General features: G+C 40.6%; 1 protein-coding gene across 1 annotated transcript in view; it reads left to right on the top strand.

The window, feature by feature from the left end:
• SPAG9 (sperm associated antigen 9) overlaps window positions 1–17,070 on the top strand; it is a 2,484,778-nt gene that overhangs the window by 2,271,464 nt on the left and 196,244 nt on the right. The gene's annotated exons all lie outside the window — the stretch shown is intronic.

The raw sequence follows: 17,070 nt of genomic DNA, 5'->3' as shown, positions 1-17,070 counted from the left end.
TGGTTTCTTTTGAAGATACCCAGCTCTTGTTTCAGATTGTACCATCCAGTGTTTTTTCCCTTAATCCATACTACCATCTTGATAGAGGAGGCTCAGGAAGGACTTACCATCACTGAAGCTTTTGACCTTTCCTCCTTGTGAACAAGATGAGCTTTGTCTTATTCCTGCAAGAGGACTAATGCTCAAAGGATGGGCATCTTGGCCTACTGACATTGACTTCAGCCTTTAGTGTATAGGTAGGTACTAGGCTATCTGCCCAAAGGCATTTATAAGCCTAGCTGGAATGTGTTGGCTTTTGTCGCCCCCTTAAATTAGTTCCCTGTGCCTCTGTCCAGCAGAGCCACTGAAGTGATCCCCGGCCTAAACTTCCTGTTTCCCATCCACTCGTCAAGTTTTCTCTTGAAGAGTGTTAGTGAGGAGCTCTGCCTAATGTAGATTGGAATCTTGTTCCAGAGCATGGGAAGTCTCTGGGACAGGAATCTATCCCTCCAGCACGTCCTATTTATTGTTGTGAGGTTTAGCTCCCTAGAGCATGTGGCTCAAGGGGATATGTTTTTTTTTAGGTGGAGCATGTCCATCAATTCTGGGTTGGACATGGCCTTGTATGTCAGGCAGAGATCGCATCTGAGTAGGCAGTATGCAACCGAGTACAGCTGGAGTTTCTTCAGTCGAGCTGCATAGGGCATCTGTTTGAGGCCAGTGATCCTGTTGGTGAGGAACTTCTGTGGTCTTTCCAGCTGTTGCAGGTGTCTTGTAAGGTACGTCCCAAGTGGGGCGTTGTACTCTATGATGGATCTGATGAGTGATGCGTGGAGGGGCACAATGACCTCTTTTGTTCTGGATGCAAACTCTTTTTTTTAAGTAGGTGGGCCACATAGAAGGATTTTCTAACCACTTTGGCAATGTGCTTCTCAAAGGAGAGATTACTATCTACTTGGGTCCTCAGATCCCTTATTTTGTCTTCCGTATTTAGGGGGCTACCACCTATGTGGTAATTTGTGGGTACTTTGTTTTTTCCAAAGAGAATGACTATGCACTTTTTGGCATTTAGCTTGAGGCCATGGTTTTGACACCAGGTATCTGTCCCAGTGAGACCCTTTTGGAGGATGTCCGTGTTAGCCAGAGAGTCAGTTATAGCCCCTAGTTTGCAGTCATCTGCGAATTTGGTCAGCCATAGTCATCCTGTGCCTCTGAGAAGTATATGCCGAACAGGAGGGGGTCCTAGGGCTGAGCCCCGGGGAATGCCACTTGTAACTAGTTTAGAGTCAGACCTAGATCCCTCCACTGTTACCATGTGGGTTCTCTCTATGAGCCAGTTGGCAACCCGTCTCATGACGTAGGGGTTTATGCTCAGGCTGGTGAGCTTGTTTATAGTACCAGAATGCGGAGTGGTGTCAAAGGCCTTTGTGAGGTCTAGGTGGGCTGTGTGGACCACCTTTCCCTTGTCTATAGCCTTGGTAACTGTCTCAAAGAAGTCCACCAGGTTTAGGAGGCATGATCTGCCCTTAACAAAGCTGAACTGGGTAGGGTCCAGTGTTTGGAGGTTCCCAATATCTCTGTTAATGAGATCCATGATGATGCTCTCCATAGCCTTGCAGACCAAGCTAGTCAGGCTTATAGGGCGATAGTTCCCGGGGTCTCTTGTGGCTCCATCTTTGTGGAGTGGAATAACTGTTGCTGTGTACCACTCTATGAGCATGTAAGCCTGTGGAGATGCTGAGTTTAAACAGTGTGTTTAGGTGAAGGGTTAGTTCATCTTTGAGCTCATGTAGGATGCCGCCTGGGACACCGTCCGTTCCCATTGATGCTGTGTTTTTGGCTTTGGAGAGGGCTGTTTTAACCTGAGTGTCTGTGATTTCAGGGGCACTACATTCTTCTGGTATGGTTATAGGCCCTTTTGGGCGTGAGAGGGGGGTGACGTTTGCACTGAACCGGTCTGCCAGGATGTTGGCAGTATCTGTCGGTTCAGTGTATTTTGTGCCATTCTGCACTAACTCCAAGCAGATCTGGGAATTGCCACTTAGATTCTTGACATAGCTAAAGACTGCCTTGTGGTTATCTTTGGAGTCCTTGGCAATTTTTTCTTTCGAAGCTAGCCTTGGATGATTTTATGAGGGATCATAGTTTCTTGGTCTTAAGTAACGTGATGTTTGCTTTTGAAAAAGTTTTTCACGGTGGTTTCTTTGACCGGGGGTGGGGGCAGAATGTGGATATCCAGAGTGATTAGTTTATGGTCAGATCTAACCAGCGAGGGGTTGACCTTCGGTGTGGAACACCGGTCACCCATGCTGGTGATGTCCAGGTCCAATATGTTGTCACCTCTGGTGGGGGTGTTGACCAATCAACTGATCCAGGGCGTTTGAGTCTATAGATTTTAGGGGAAATGTTGGGCAAAGGAGTTAGTACTTGAGTAGTTCTCCCAGTTAATGTTTGGGTAATTGAAATCCCCAAATATCAGGGTGTTTGGTAGGACCTTTATGATTCCCAGTGTTTCCAGAAATGTAGAATGGGGGTCCAGGGACAAGGTGGGTGATCTGTAGCAAGCTACAATTTGAATTGCAGTTCAGTCCATTGTTAGTTTCACGTGGATGATCTCTAAAACATCGTGCTGTGCCACTAAACTGGAAGTGTGGGTATCCTTGATGAATATGGATATGCCCTCGCCTTTTGTATTTCGGTCCGGGTTTTGTGTCCGAAATGTATGGTATGAGTTGTAGCCTGGTGGTGCTGGGGGTGCTCTCTGGAGCCTTAAACCAGGTTTCTGTTACTCCACATATATCGATTTTCTCCATACTAAGTGCCTCAAGTGTATGCATTTTGAGGTTTAGACTTCTGGCATTGAGTAGCATTACCCTCAGTTTTTTGTTACTTGTGCTATTTGCGGCGGTGTGTTTGTCTTTTGAGCCTTGCCTAAAAAAAGCACTATGGGGGTGGCAAGAGCCTTGACCTTTGCTGCTAATTACCACCGTTTTGTCAAAGAATATGTGGCCCTCTGCCATAGGGTAACATCAGAGGAGACCAGCATTTGACATCAGGGACAGCTTCTTCTCTGAAGACCAGGTTCTTGCACTCACTTTGAGTTAAGTGAGTAAGATTTGGCCAGTTCATCCCAGATCCCCTTTTGTCTTGGTTATGACCCAATGCGTAGAATACCACATCAGGTTTGGAAGAAGATGTCTGTTTTAGGGAGAGAGCGAACTTGGTGAGAAAAACGTGTTTATATTATGTGATCGAACCGTGAAATGTTTGAACACGTAATAATTGACCCCTAAATATCGAAACGCCGTAATGTCGAACGGCAAAAAAAAAAAACCCCAAATAAACCATTAAAATGCTCTAAGCAGGGGGGCAAGCCCCACTGCACCCTCCACACGCCCCGCTACTTAAATATACCAACTCCAAGATCGCACTACAGTGCAGACAATGGAAAACTTCCATGTCCACACTGTACGGAGATCTCCATTGAACCGTTTGACATTCTGACGGTTCGATATTTAGGGGTCGATTATTACGTGTTCGAACATTTCAGTGTTCGATCACGTAATATAGACCTAGAAAAACAAATGAAGCTTAAGGAAAAGAGGTGTCACTCTCAGAAAAGGTACTTGAACCTCTTGTGGCTTCATTATTGAACCCTACAGAATACCTTAGTATTATTCTTGGAATATGAAGATGCTTTTAAATCAACTTTCTTATATTTGGATTCAGAGGCCCACAGGAAGGACTGGTAGGTTCTTAAGTTGAATATATTCTGTATAAGTATCTGTACACGTACACATCCATTGCAGTAGCTTTCATGCATGCCAGCAGGAGTTCAGGGTTTTCTCCAAGGCCTTGTATGCTTCCACATGCAGGCAGAGCAGAATCCTGGATAGAGTTGTAGAAATGTGTCTTTTCTGACTGTGTCTTTAGGTCAGTACCAGGTAGGGGTACTTTTATGAGCTGTTTAGAGGTGTGTATATATTTAAATTTATTTCTTTTTCATTTTACATTAAAATTTTTAGCTCATACACCTTTTGACAGAAGCAAAACCTTTTTAATAACATTGTTCACATTTCACTGTTTGTTTAGTGAAATCATATGTTTCCCAAGCAAACCAAGTACACCATCAGTCCATTATCAGTTTTCCATTTTTTTTTTCCTTTTTATGCATAAATTCAATATTCTTATCCATTTTTCTTAAAATTTTTGTCTGAAAAAAGTTTGATAACCAAATAACGTTTTACTTTGTTGCATTCAATAAAATGATATATACTTGTTTCATTTACCTGCCATCCTATTACACTAAACTTCTGTTCCTTTCCCCTTTGTATTTCCTACTCCCCTTCATTGGCAGTTTATGTAAAGAAATTCTCTTTAGGAAGTATCCTCATTCATAAACCTTTTATACATTCAGTTTCTCCCAAAAATTCATTTTCTGCTTCTTTCTTTCGTATTCTAGCATATATCCATAGAGAAAAAGTTTGTTCCTTTATATCGGTTTCCTCAGAAAGCTTCCTTTCTGTTCACTATTGTAAAACTGTCTCAATATGTTATATATAAAATACCAAAGGGACAATCTGAGGATATTGCTTCTAAAATAAAAAAAACGAGACCATGCAGGATAGAATTAGTAGGCTTACCGAAACAGCTTTCAAGGAGAGTAAGCTTGCAGTCAGCTGTTGGTATAATGCCAGCCTGTATCAGGGATGCATCTACAAGCACAATAATAAGGCATGCAGGGCTACGAATTCACATTTTTAATGAAAGATGTTGAAGCAGTTGCTTATCGACCCCACTGGCAAGAGCTTATTGTTTGGTTCCTCTTAATCTTTTTGAGAAACTAGAGAAGACTAAGACCATGGAATCAGTCTGCTAAACAGTTATATCACCCATCCTTCCTCAGGCATAATAGGAACTTGCATACCAAAAACGGTCTCATCTGTATGCAGCAGTCCAGTGCAGATTGGTTCAGACAGAAAATAGCTTTTGAAGAGGAGGCAGTCCTGGGAAGAGACTGTGGCACAAGGACGCAACAGGAATATTCCCCCCACAAGAATTCCATTAGGCAGTACTGTTTCCTCTCATCTCCCTGTAGCCATCTCCTTGTTCTCTTCATGTAGCTCTCCAGTTTAAAAGTAGTTTCAGTAAAATTGTGTACAAATGGTTAAAGGACACAAACCATGAAAACCTGTATGAAGCTGCAAGAACCGAATTATCCAAGGTCTTCCAGAAAAAAACACAAAATTCCAATTCCAAACCACAATTTATTTCCAAGTTAAGCTTTTTCGCGTTTGTATTAAGACTTCCTCAGAACTGAAAATGAAATATAATGCACACTTTAAATACACCAATTAGGTTACTTTCAACCAAGTTGGAAGTAGGTTTTATACAAGTTTGTATAAAAACTCTGTATATATGTATGTATGTAAATAGAAGATGTGTGTGTATATATATATATATATATATAGATATATATATATATAGATATATATATATGTTTGTGTCTTTCAGCTTTTCCCGGTTAGGGGTCCGCTAATGATTGGTAGTGGATTTTTACGTACCGGGTTACCAGCCCTGACGCACAACTTTCAACGAAGGCACGCCCCATTCACGTATGCCTCCCACACAGAAGATGCTCTAGCTGAGAATCGAATGGGACGTCTTGCTATGAGGCGACAACGCTTCCACAGCATTTGGGCTACAAATGCCCATTTTCAGTGGAGGCTCGAGGAGAAAAGCTCCAACAGAAAATAGAAATTGTGCATATTGAATACATATAGAGGTACGTTCATCAGTACCCCCAGATAACTGCATTACAGTGCCACACATTACATTCATCAGTACCACACATTATTGCATTACAGTGTCATACATTCAACTGTGGCAAGTGAAATGCATAGAAATACATTCATCAGAGGGATACATTCATAATTACATATTATATACATAATAGTGCAATAGTTAGATAGCTGAAATATTTTACTAGTTATGTTTGTACAGTGATGTACCAAGAGGAGAAGATATAGTAGTAGGTTTGTTTATTGAATGGAAGGAAGAGAAGTAGAAGGTTATAGGGGAGTGTTTACGGGGGATAATTACATTGGCAAGTCCATTTTTCAAGAAAGGTATTTTTTGTAGCAGTTTTGAATTGATTGGGATGTTCAAGGGATTGTATATCTAGTGGTAGGCTATTCCAGGCCTTGGCGGGGTTAAATCTATAGACTAGGTGACCCATTTTGGTCCTTGGTTTATAGATTTTTAGTAGGCCTTGTTCAGAACTGCAAAGTAATCTAGTGGCTAGGTAATGAGAGATTAGAGATGAGATCATTGGACAGAAAGAGGGTTTGTAGAGAATGGAATGAATAATCTGAAACTGATTATACTGAAGCAGGTTAGGTAATTCTAGCCACTTTAGTTCTTTTAGTGAGAGACAGTGATGGGACTTGTAAGAATTTTGGGCAGCAAATCTGGCAATCCTGTTATTAGTTGTTTCTAACTTGTTTAGTAGTCCATTGTTGAGGCTGGTGAGAATTTGGGAGCTGTAAAGTGGGTAAGAGGTAGACATTTCAAAGGGTTAGTTTTGCTGTTTTGGTAAGACATTTTTTGTTTCTGTAGAGGAGACCTAGCTTGAGATGTGTTTTTCGGATACAATTATTGACGTGTAAATCATCAATAGTAACACCTAAGAGTTTTGTACTGGTGTCCACCTGCATTTGAGTATTATTTTGTGACAGTATGGAGAAAGAAGACTTTATGTGGTTAAGGTTTTTAGGGAGAAAGAGTAGTAATTTGTTTTTCTTTGGATTAAGGATAAGTTGGCTTTCAGATAGCCAGTTTTTTACAGAGTTAAAAGAGGACTGTGTGTCTGATTTTAGTTGAGTTGGTAATTCAACAGTAGTGATAAGTGCAGAATCATCTGCGTATTGTGTCAGTGAGGATCCAGGACAGGAGGAGTAGAGAAGGTTGGTAAAGATGTTAAAAAGAAGTGACCCAAGGATGGAGCCTTGTGGAACACTCGTTTTAACAGGAAGAAGAGGGGAGAAATCTGAGAGCCATTTGACTGATTGGAGTCTATCAGAGAGGTAGCTGTTAAACCAAGATATGGTGGATGGAGAGAAGTGCAAGTTTGCTAGTTTGAGAAGTAGTTTATGAGAGACTGTATCAAAGGCTTTAGAGAGGTCAATGAAGAGACAGGAAATAAGTTTGTTACTGTCTCTAGCTCATGATACATAGTTTAGGAAAGACAGGAGAGCTGTTGTAGTGCTGTGCATGGGACGAAAGCCATGTTGGGTAGGTGTGAGTAGATTTTCTTGCAGAAGGTAATGTAAGACTTGATTGTGTATATATTTTTCCAGAATTTTGGGGCGTGGTGAGAGTGTGACTATGGGTCTAAAATTTGTTATATCTGTGGAGTTTCCTCCTTTGTGTATTGGACGAGTGTAAAATTGATTATACTAAGACGCATATTAAATAGATACTAACTATATATATATATATATATATATATATATATATGTGTGTGTGTGTGTATATATATATATATATATATATATATATATCGAAACACTTGAAAATTACACCTCCAAATGTCTCAAATTCAAAACAGTTAATGGAGCAGTATTCGTTAAGTCCGGGGGGGGGGGGGGGGTTCATGGCATTCAAAATTTGTTGCCATTTCAGCTCACATTGTTTTTTTAAGACTTGTCAATTGTTAATAGGGTGCACTGAAGTAATTAGTGACCTCAAATATTTTATTTAATTTTATTGTTTAGAAGTAACCTAATTGGTGAATTTAAAGTGTATATTATTTTAATTTTTAGTTCTGAGAATGTCTTTTCATAAAGATGAAAGTGCTTAACTTTGAAAAAGATGAAAGTGCTTAACTTTGAAATAAATTGTGGTTTGGAATTGGAATTTCGTGTTTTTTTCTGGAAGACCTTGGATAATTAGGTTCCTGCAGCTTCACACATCTTTTCATGGTGTGTGGTGTTTGTATTTTGCTGGTACCAGTACACAGTTTGTACATGGTTAAAGGAGCTTATTTCGTCAGTTTACAGACTTCAAAGACTTCCCTGGTTTCTTGATTGTGTTTCCTGATGTTCTTCGTGTTTCACTGTTGCAGTCTTCACATTTGGGTTATCTGCTTGCAGGTAGCCCTCCGTCAGCCTGATTATCAAAGTCTTGGGTCCTGCGTCAGTTGCTGTCTCATCTTCCATGACGTCAGGTAGTCAGAGGTATAGAGCATGCAGCCGAAGTCATTACATCAGTCTTTCTTGCCGTGCTGTGCCCGAAGCAGAAGCAGTTCGCAAGTGCCGGTCGGCTGACTCCTGAAATTTTCATTTTCGAGTTTCAGATCCGAATTTTCAACTAAGCCAAGTACCCAGTTGGGGATCCTTTTTCTTGCTCTAAACCGATTTGTCAGTTAAAGTCAATTGTATTTCTTGTGGAAAGCAAATACCTCAAAGATTTTCATTCGTACTGCATTCCTTGCCTAGGCCCAGACCACGACATACCTCTCTGTTGGTTTTGTGCCTTATTCAAACCTCGTACTATTCGTCGTCTGTTCATTTTTGCATCTAAATACTTTGGTACTCGGTTCAGTTATCCAGAAATGGCTTCGGTAAGCCGCCCGACTACTGACATTCTGAAAAAACGCAAAGATAAAGACAGAGACAGACTGCATAGGTCCAAAGCTGCCGACGACGCTTCTCCTAAGCTAGTCGCCAGTTCGCCGGTACTCCATGAGGCACTTTCACAGCCCCTGATACCCACTACTTCAGATTCGCAGGCCTCTACTGAGACCCATTCAGAGTCTGGTATGCCGCGAGATGCTTCAACTGTGCAACCTGCGGATGACTCTACCTTGGATGTGTCCAGAGCCGCTGTGCAGGCACCGGCTTCTGAGGGTGTATTCAGGCCTACTGAATTGCATATTAAACTGATGCTATCTTCTTCTTCTAGACGTAAAACTTGAGCCATGCCCAGAAAACCGACGCCCAGACTGCATGGTCAGGCCCCTATGCCTAAAAAACAAATAATAAAAATGGCTGACACCTTATTACTCTAATCAGGGGAAGCCACCCTTCTCCCTCTAAGAGACCTAGGACTGATTTTCCTTCTGATTCTTCTGATGGATTCTGAAATTTCTCTTTTCTCTTTTCTCTGATGACCAGGATTTTCCCTTATCTACCTATGAGGATTCTGATGCAGAGGACTCTCTTCCGTCTGCTTCCCCTCCAGAGGATTTCTGTTTTGGTGAAACCTTGCATACTCTTAGGGAGCATTTCCGCTGGGAAATCCAGGATTACTCTGACTCTAAAAAGAGGCTTAGGGAATTCCTACTCCTGCCTCAACACGGGCCTTCTTGCACTTGCTGGTAATAGCTTCCTTCAAAATATATAAAATTATTGTTTAAGACAATATCCATCAAATTTATTAATGTATTAATTTGTTCTTGTTCATATAAATGTGTCTCAAACAATTGTTCCTCAAGCCATATTAGGCCAATATCATGAGGAATTGTTGTAAAAAGGTTTACGACATCAATTGTTACAAAAGTATATTCATTTTTCATTTCTATTTCTCTTAATTTACTCAAAAAATCCCATGAATCTTTTGTTATATAAGTAAAACATTTCATGCTCTCCTTGAAGAAATAATCCAAGTAATGACTTATATTACATGTTATACTTCTATTCCCATCTACAATTGGTCGAAATTGTAGATTATTGAGGCCTTTATGTATCTTTGGTATCCCAAAGATACCACTTATTACTGGATATTCATTCTGTAAATATTCATGTTCATTCTCAGTAATTTCCCCCTGGTATAACATATCATCTAGTAATATTTCTATTCTTTTAAAAGCTATATTCACTTGATTCTTACTTATTTCAACATATGTGTCACTTAGTAACATATTAGTCATGTAGGAACTATAATCACTATAGTCTAATATGACTATACCATTACCCTTATCTGGCCTCATAATTCTTAATTTCAAGTCATTACTGATATCATTAAGTAATATTTATTCTTCTTGAGTCATATTTGAATGTATGTTGCACTTATATTTTTTATAAAACTTTCGTATTCACTTCTTTTTTCAAAATTCGCTATTTCATCGTTCATGGGTGGGTTGAATAAGCTAGGTTTTGTAAAGAGCTTATGTTGTTGACTTTGATTATCTATTTTATTGTGAAAAAATGCTTTTAGGTTCAATTTCCGTGAAAATAACTTTAAATCCAATATAGATTCTACTATGTTGCCTTTTTTACAAGGAATAAAATTAAACCCCTTAGAAAATAAATCAGCATGTTCCACAGTTATGTTCTTTGAAGAATAATTATATACTTTAAAATCATGTTTTGCATTTGTCACTATGTTAGGGTTACTTAAAAAAACATAATCATTAATGTCAGGTACTGTATCTCCATTGAAATATATATCTGTATCTATAACTTGTAATTCTGTACAATTGTGATTGTTGACTGAATAATGGTCTGGATTACAGTCTATATAAAAATTAACTTCATTACAATATTCATAATGATATTCTTCATTCTCATATATTTGCTTGCCAGTATTTTCATAATACACTTTATCAATCTTGTCATTAAACTCACTTTCATTATATTGGTATATGCTTAGTTCCAAAAGTGCATCATCAATTGTATTATCATGACCATCTTGTTTCCCCTTAGGTACTAAAAAGCTGTTACTATTATACAGATCACATATAATATTCTCATGGTCAACTACAGAGTTTAAATTCTGGTAAAGGGACATCAAACTTGTACATTGTTTTATATGTTCAGTTGAACCAATGCCAATATCAAGGCAAGGCGTACTCACAGTTAATGTATTGTTGTCAACTTCCTGCGGCTGTTGAATGTGAGGAAGTTCAAAAAAACTTGTTTCCACTCTATCTGTCCCCGCCTGTACTACTAAATCTGTAGTTACACTTATTTCCGCTTTCCGCCTGCTTTGTAATGTCCCAAAAAAGTCTGTTTCGGTTTAGCGCCTTTTTTGTTGAATTCCTGTTGGTTATAGTACTCGTTTTGGTTTTTCAGCCGATCAGATCTCCTAACGCCTTCCTCTATGCTGTCCTCGCCCTCATTCCGAGTATTCTTGTCATCTCCCTCATACGGCGGATTGACGTCATCTACAACTGCCGAAAAGTTCTCTGCGTGCTGGTTACCATGGTGTTGACCCTTTGAACCTCCAGATTTTGGATATGCTTGTTGTTCTGCATATCTTTGTATGTCACGTTGAATTTTGACATTTTTCTTTTGAAACAAAATGTCACAACTGTGCGTGTACTGATCATATATATGTTCGAAAAGAAGATCTTTTGAGATGTTTTGATTTAATTCATCTAATTGATTTAATAATTCTTCAATTTTCATACTATTGTGATTTACCATTATTTCCATCAAACGGATGCCACAGTTGTCAAAAAAGTCATGTAATTCTTTGAGCATACTAACATTATGTTCACAGCCATTGGGATATCGCCAGAGCCGTAAACCTTTGGGTATAATTCTCAATTCAATGTTACGTGTCAAATAACAGTTCTCCAGTTGTGTCCGTTTAAGTTTAAACAATTTTGTCTCAAATGTTTTTAGCATTTCTTGCATAGGTTTTGATTCAGACATCACTTCAGTTGGTAAACGTTGTGAAGTGCTGACATTTTGAAAATTAAATGCAGTAGTTTTCCAACAGTTTATGTCTCTAATGATTTTTTCTTTACTATATGCATCAGATTTACCTTGCGTTGATACAGTAGGTGGCGTAGGTTGTGTAAGGGGTAAACCAAAACTATCCCCTGAATGCGATAATTCCACCACTTCCTTGGTTAATATTTTTTGTATAAGAACCGAATGTTCTTTTAAAGTTTCACATATTTGCTGTAACATGCTCCCGACATCCACCGAACCACTCTCACTCGCCATGGAAACTAGTAACCAGTATATACAACAGACCTGATGTTAAAAAGCAAGATGTAGTCGATGCCAATAAGGAGATGAAAAGCAAAATCCAAAGTTGTAAAAAATCACTTTAGGCAACTAGAACTGGAACCAACCCAACCGAAAAGCCACCACTCGTTCTTCTTCAAAAACTTCTTTATTGACCTAGGTTTCGTTCATACGAACTTCTTCAGAATACATACTGCTACTCAACACAAGGTTTATATACAATATAATATATTGAATAATTACTTAATTGATGTCATTGATTTTCATTAATGAATTCTTAAAAGGGAAATGTCCCTTTTTCAAGATATATCATGTCTATTGAAAACCATTGTAACTACAATATTGAAATAAACCTGGATCTAATACAGATATGCATTCCATTATGTGAATAATACTACTATTTTATACTAAAAATAACAATATAATTAAAATATGTACATATAATCAACTATTAATATATATCATTGTAGATGATGCCTTCTTGGAATCTAGCCTGGCCCCTGACACTTTGCCTCCTGCTCCCAGAAAACCTGATAGGTATTATAGGGTACCCGACTATCACAAGTTCCTCTTTAGAAATCCTACTGCAGATCCTGCGACCATTTCACAGGGACCCAAGGGCATTAAGGCTACTACTGTCAAAAAACTTACCCCCCTCTGATAGAGATTCCAGGGCGCTGAATAGATGGGGTAAGAAGGTATACACTTATGCAACTTTGGCCATTAGGGCCTTAAACTGACAGTTTCATATGTTGAAGTATCAGCAGCATATTATTGGATTGCTTAAACAGAAAATTGTGTTGATTCCTGACTGTGCTGAAAATAAAGAATTACAGGATTTAATGCATTCTGCTGAACAAGTTTGAAAACATACTTTGCAATGTGGTTTTGATTTATTAGAGGCATCTTGCAGGGCTGCTGTCACTAGGTATGTACTGAGAAGGCATGGTTGGCTTAGGGAGCAATCTTGGCCAGATCATGTTTAAGCTAAATTACTGGATGCTCCCTTAAATCAAGACTGCTTGTTTGGCAACAAAGCAGAAGTAGTACTTAAAAAGATGGAGGAAAAAGCTAAATCTATGCAAACTGTTAAAGATTTCCTGCAAGTACAGCCTCCCAGATTTAGTAGGCATTGGCCCTCTAAGAATTGGTCCTTTCCTGCCTCTTCCAGGCCTTCAGTCCAAACCCAGAACCAGTAGAATACCCAGGCTTCAGTCCCAAGGTACTCAAAGGCCTAAGTAGTGGGGGGCTCCCACTTCCAAAGCAGGGAGTAGTAAGACTCCCCCCTGTGGTAAACTGCCTCAATCACAACTTTAAACCTTCCAAGCCCTGCTCAACTGACTGTTCCTTTTGGGGGAAAGATAGCACTGCATGCAAAAAATTTGCAACTCATTACCCAGGACAAATGGGTTTTAAATATAGTTTCCCAAGGATACAGATTCCACTTCCACTCCTTACCAACCCCAAACGGTTGGCCAGACCTACCCCCAAATCAGTAGGCAGAGGCTCAAAAGCAAGTTCTCTCTCTTTTAAGCATCAGAGCTATTCAACCTGTCCCAGAAGAAGAATGGGGACAAGGTTTTTACTCAAGACTTTTCCAGGTACCCAGAAAAGACAATTCCTGGCGTCCTATCCTGGATCTGTCTATCCTAAACATATTTTTGGTAATCCCAAATTTCAAGATGCTAAGTCTTCATCAGTGGCTTTCCATGCCTAGGCAAAGATGCCTGGTTGGCAAAACTGGATTTAAAGGAAGCATACCTGCACATCCCAGTAAGGGAATCTTGCAGAAGATACCTACGCTTCAGAGCAGGCTACATGCACTATCAGTTTTCTGCACTGCCCTTTGGCTTATCTACTGCACCCAGTGTATTCAAAAAGTGCCTAGCTCCAGTCGTTGCATTTTGCTGGCAAATAAATATACAAATATACCCATGCCTAGACGATTGTCTAATTCAGGTAGAAAGCCAGGACATACTATTAAATCTGGCATTTGTAAAGAAATTATTAACTTCTCTGGGGTACACCATAAACGAAAAGAAATCTCATCTTGTACCCTGCCAACAAATTGTATTCCTGGGAGCAAGCTTGACTACATCTTCCCAGATGGCCTGCCTCACGCCAGAGAAACAAGTTCATTTGACAGCCTACTTCATACTACTGGCCACAAAGACCCAGCTATCTGCAAGGAAAATACTGCATGCCCTGGGGTTCATGGCCTCTTGCATTTTACTAATTCCATATGCAAGACTGCATATGAGGAAACTACAATGATATCTAAAAAGCCTATGGTGTCAACATTCTCAAGATCTAAACTCAATGATTCCTATCATACCTTGTCTAAAGATAGAGTTCCTTTGGTGGGCAGAGGCTTGCCACCAAAACAAGGGACTGCCATTCACTCTACCCCCTGCCGCCCAAACCCTAACAGACACATCAGACTATGTGTGGGGAGCTCACTTGGCAGGGAAGTGCATTCAGGGCAAATGGAACCCAAGTAAAATGCACCTGCATATCAATCAAAAAGAAATGCTAGCTGTACAGAATGCTTTGACAGCTTTCATGGACCACATTCTTCTAAGACAATTATTGGTAAAGACAGACAACACCACTGTTATGTGGTACATAAACAAGCAGGGGGGAACCCACTCATACCCTCTCTGCAGACTGGCCATGGCTCTGTGGAACGCAGCCTTGAGCCACCAGGTGCACCTACAGACTCAGTTCCTGCCAGGAAAGCTAATTATGCTGGCAGACGACCTAAGCAGAAATCTCATGAACCCACATGACTGGAAACTGGAACCAAAGATATTCAACATGTTGAGAAATGGGGGGAGCCCAGAGATAGACCTGTTTGCCTCCCCTCAGAACTGTCAATTGGACAATTTCTGCACAAGGTCTCCCCACAAACAAGCTTGGAAAGTGGATGCCCTGTCCTTCACCTGGAAAAATCAGTTTATGCCTTTCCCCCTCTGCCGCTTCTCTCCAAAGTGCTACTAAAGATCAAACAGGACAAACCAAGGACAATACTGATTGCACCAGACTGGCCACACCAACACTGGTACCCCCTTGCGCAGTGTGTCACTGCTGGCTCCATGGCACCTGCCTTAGACCCCTGCCCTGCTGTCCCAGCAGGAGAGCCAGATCTGCACCCACAGTTTCAAACCCTGAACCTTGCAGCCTGGCTAATTACCTGATCTCTCTGTTACCATCCCTCAGTAAGCAAGTGATGGATGTCATTCTTGAGGCAAGGAGGCCTAGTACTAGAAAATCCAATGCTGAAAAATGGAGAAGATTCTGTTCTTGGAGCCAAACTCAGGGGATGGGCACAGCGGTGCCCAATGTACGTTATATTCTTCAGTACTTAACTGAGATGCTTCACAAGGGCCTTTCCCTTTCTTCCATCAAAATTCATGCTTCAGCCATTTCAGCACATTACAGTACGGAACCACCCCTCTTCTCTCACCCATTGCTGAAGCAATTCCTCAGAGGGGCCAAAAACTTAAAACCACCCAGGAGAGCCCCCACTCCAGCCTGGGACCTTAACTTTGTATTGGAAAAGCTCACTTTACCCCCCTTTGGGTCAGCTGCAAATGCAGAGTTGAAATCCCTTTCTTGGAAAACAGCCTTCCTTCTAGCCATCACTTCAGGAAGAAGGGTGTCTGAATTACAGGCCCTCATGGCTGTGGAGCCTTTCATCATCTTTCCTGCGGAGAGGGTGTTCCTCAGGACCAAGCCCTTCTTTATGCCCAAGGTGGTATCCAGTGTGCTCCTTAATCAGTCCATTCATTTGCCAACCTTCTTTTCTAACCCACAGAACAAAGGAGAGTGAATACTGCACTCCTTGGACGTGCACCATCAACTTAGATTTTACCTGGACAGGACTAAGCCTCTCAGGAAATCTGAACAGCTGCTGGTTGCATTTGCTGCAGGGGCAGAGGGGAAGGCCATTTCAAAGCAAACCATTTCTAAGTGGATAGGCCATTGCATTCATTTCTGCTATAAACACCATGGAAAACTTACCCCACAGGGGATAAGACCACATTCAACCAGGGCTGCATCTACCTCTTCTACAGCCTTTCTCAGAGATGTCCCTACCAAGGACATCCTAGAAGCTGCTACCTGGAGTTCTGTACATACCTTCACCAAGCATTACCACTTGCCATTGTTTTCTAAATCCAGAGCTAGCTTTGCCACTGCAGTCTTGCAGGGCCTTATAGCTGGTCCTAATGCTATCTAATTACCTCCTCTCATCCTTAGCTTTGGGAATCTACCCAAATGTGATGACTGCAACAGTGAAACATGAAGAACATAGTACAGTTGTGTACACTTAGCATAAATGTAGATGTTCGAGTGTATTCACTGTTGCAGTCCTGGTTATCCTCCCTCCAGCCCCCTGACTTCTATTAAATATACCTATTCTTGCTTGCTTTAAGCTTTCTGGTGTATTTGCTTTTCGTTGGAGGTGTAACCTTGTATATGATTGTGGGGGCATGTGACATCTCGTGCAAGAAAAACTGATGTAATGGCGTCTTCTGCATGCTTTATACCCCTGACTACCTGACGTCATGGAAGATGAAATCGCATCCGACGCAGGACTCAAGACTTTGATAATCAGGCCGACTGAGGGCTACTGCAGGCAGATAACTCAAATGTGATGACTGCAACAGTGAATACACTTGATGGTAAGTGTACACAACTATATTTTTTATTCCCCCCTCCCTCATTTCAAGAAGAAATAGTAAAATAAGTTTTGGTGCAGCGCCTTCATATAGGCTCCATAGAAAGTGTCTCCTTCAGACATAAGGAAATTAATTTCATTCCAGGTTTTTCTGTTTCCAAAGAAAGATATCCCATGTGAGGTATACTGTAGCTGGCTCTGTCCTGGCTGTACATACTCATAAGAGTTTTTGGTTTAAGGTTCTAACTCTTCAGCCACTGTTGCTAGTACATTTTCCAGAAGTGGTTTTAGTGGCTCTATGTTTAAAGAATACTCACTTATACATACCCTTCTAAAGGAAATGCAGACAATTCCTGAGGTTCACTGTGTTGCATCAGCACTTCAGTTCACTTAGTTGACCTTTATTTTGCCCATAGCACCTAGTTATTT

This window comes from Protopterus annectens, chromosome 10.part0, assembly GCF_019279795.1.
Source record: "Protopterus annectens isolate FY-2018-M chromosome 10.part0, PAN1.0, whole genome shotgun sequence".
In the NCBI taxonomy this organism is placed as follows: Eukaryota; Metazoa; Chordata; order Ceratodontiformes; family Protopteridae; genus Protopterus; species Protopterus annectens.
This window is presented reverse-complemented; position numbering and strand designations above follow the sequence as displayed.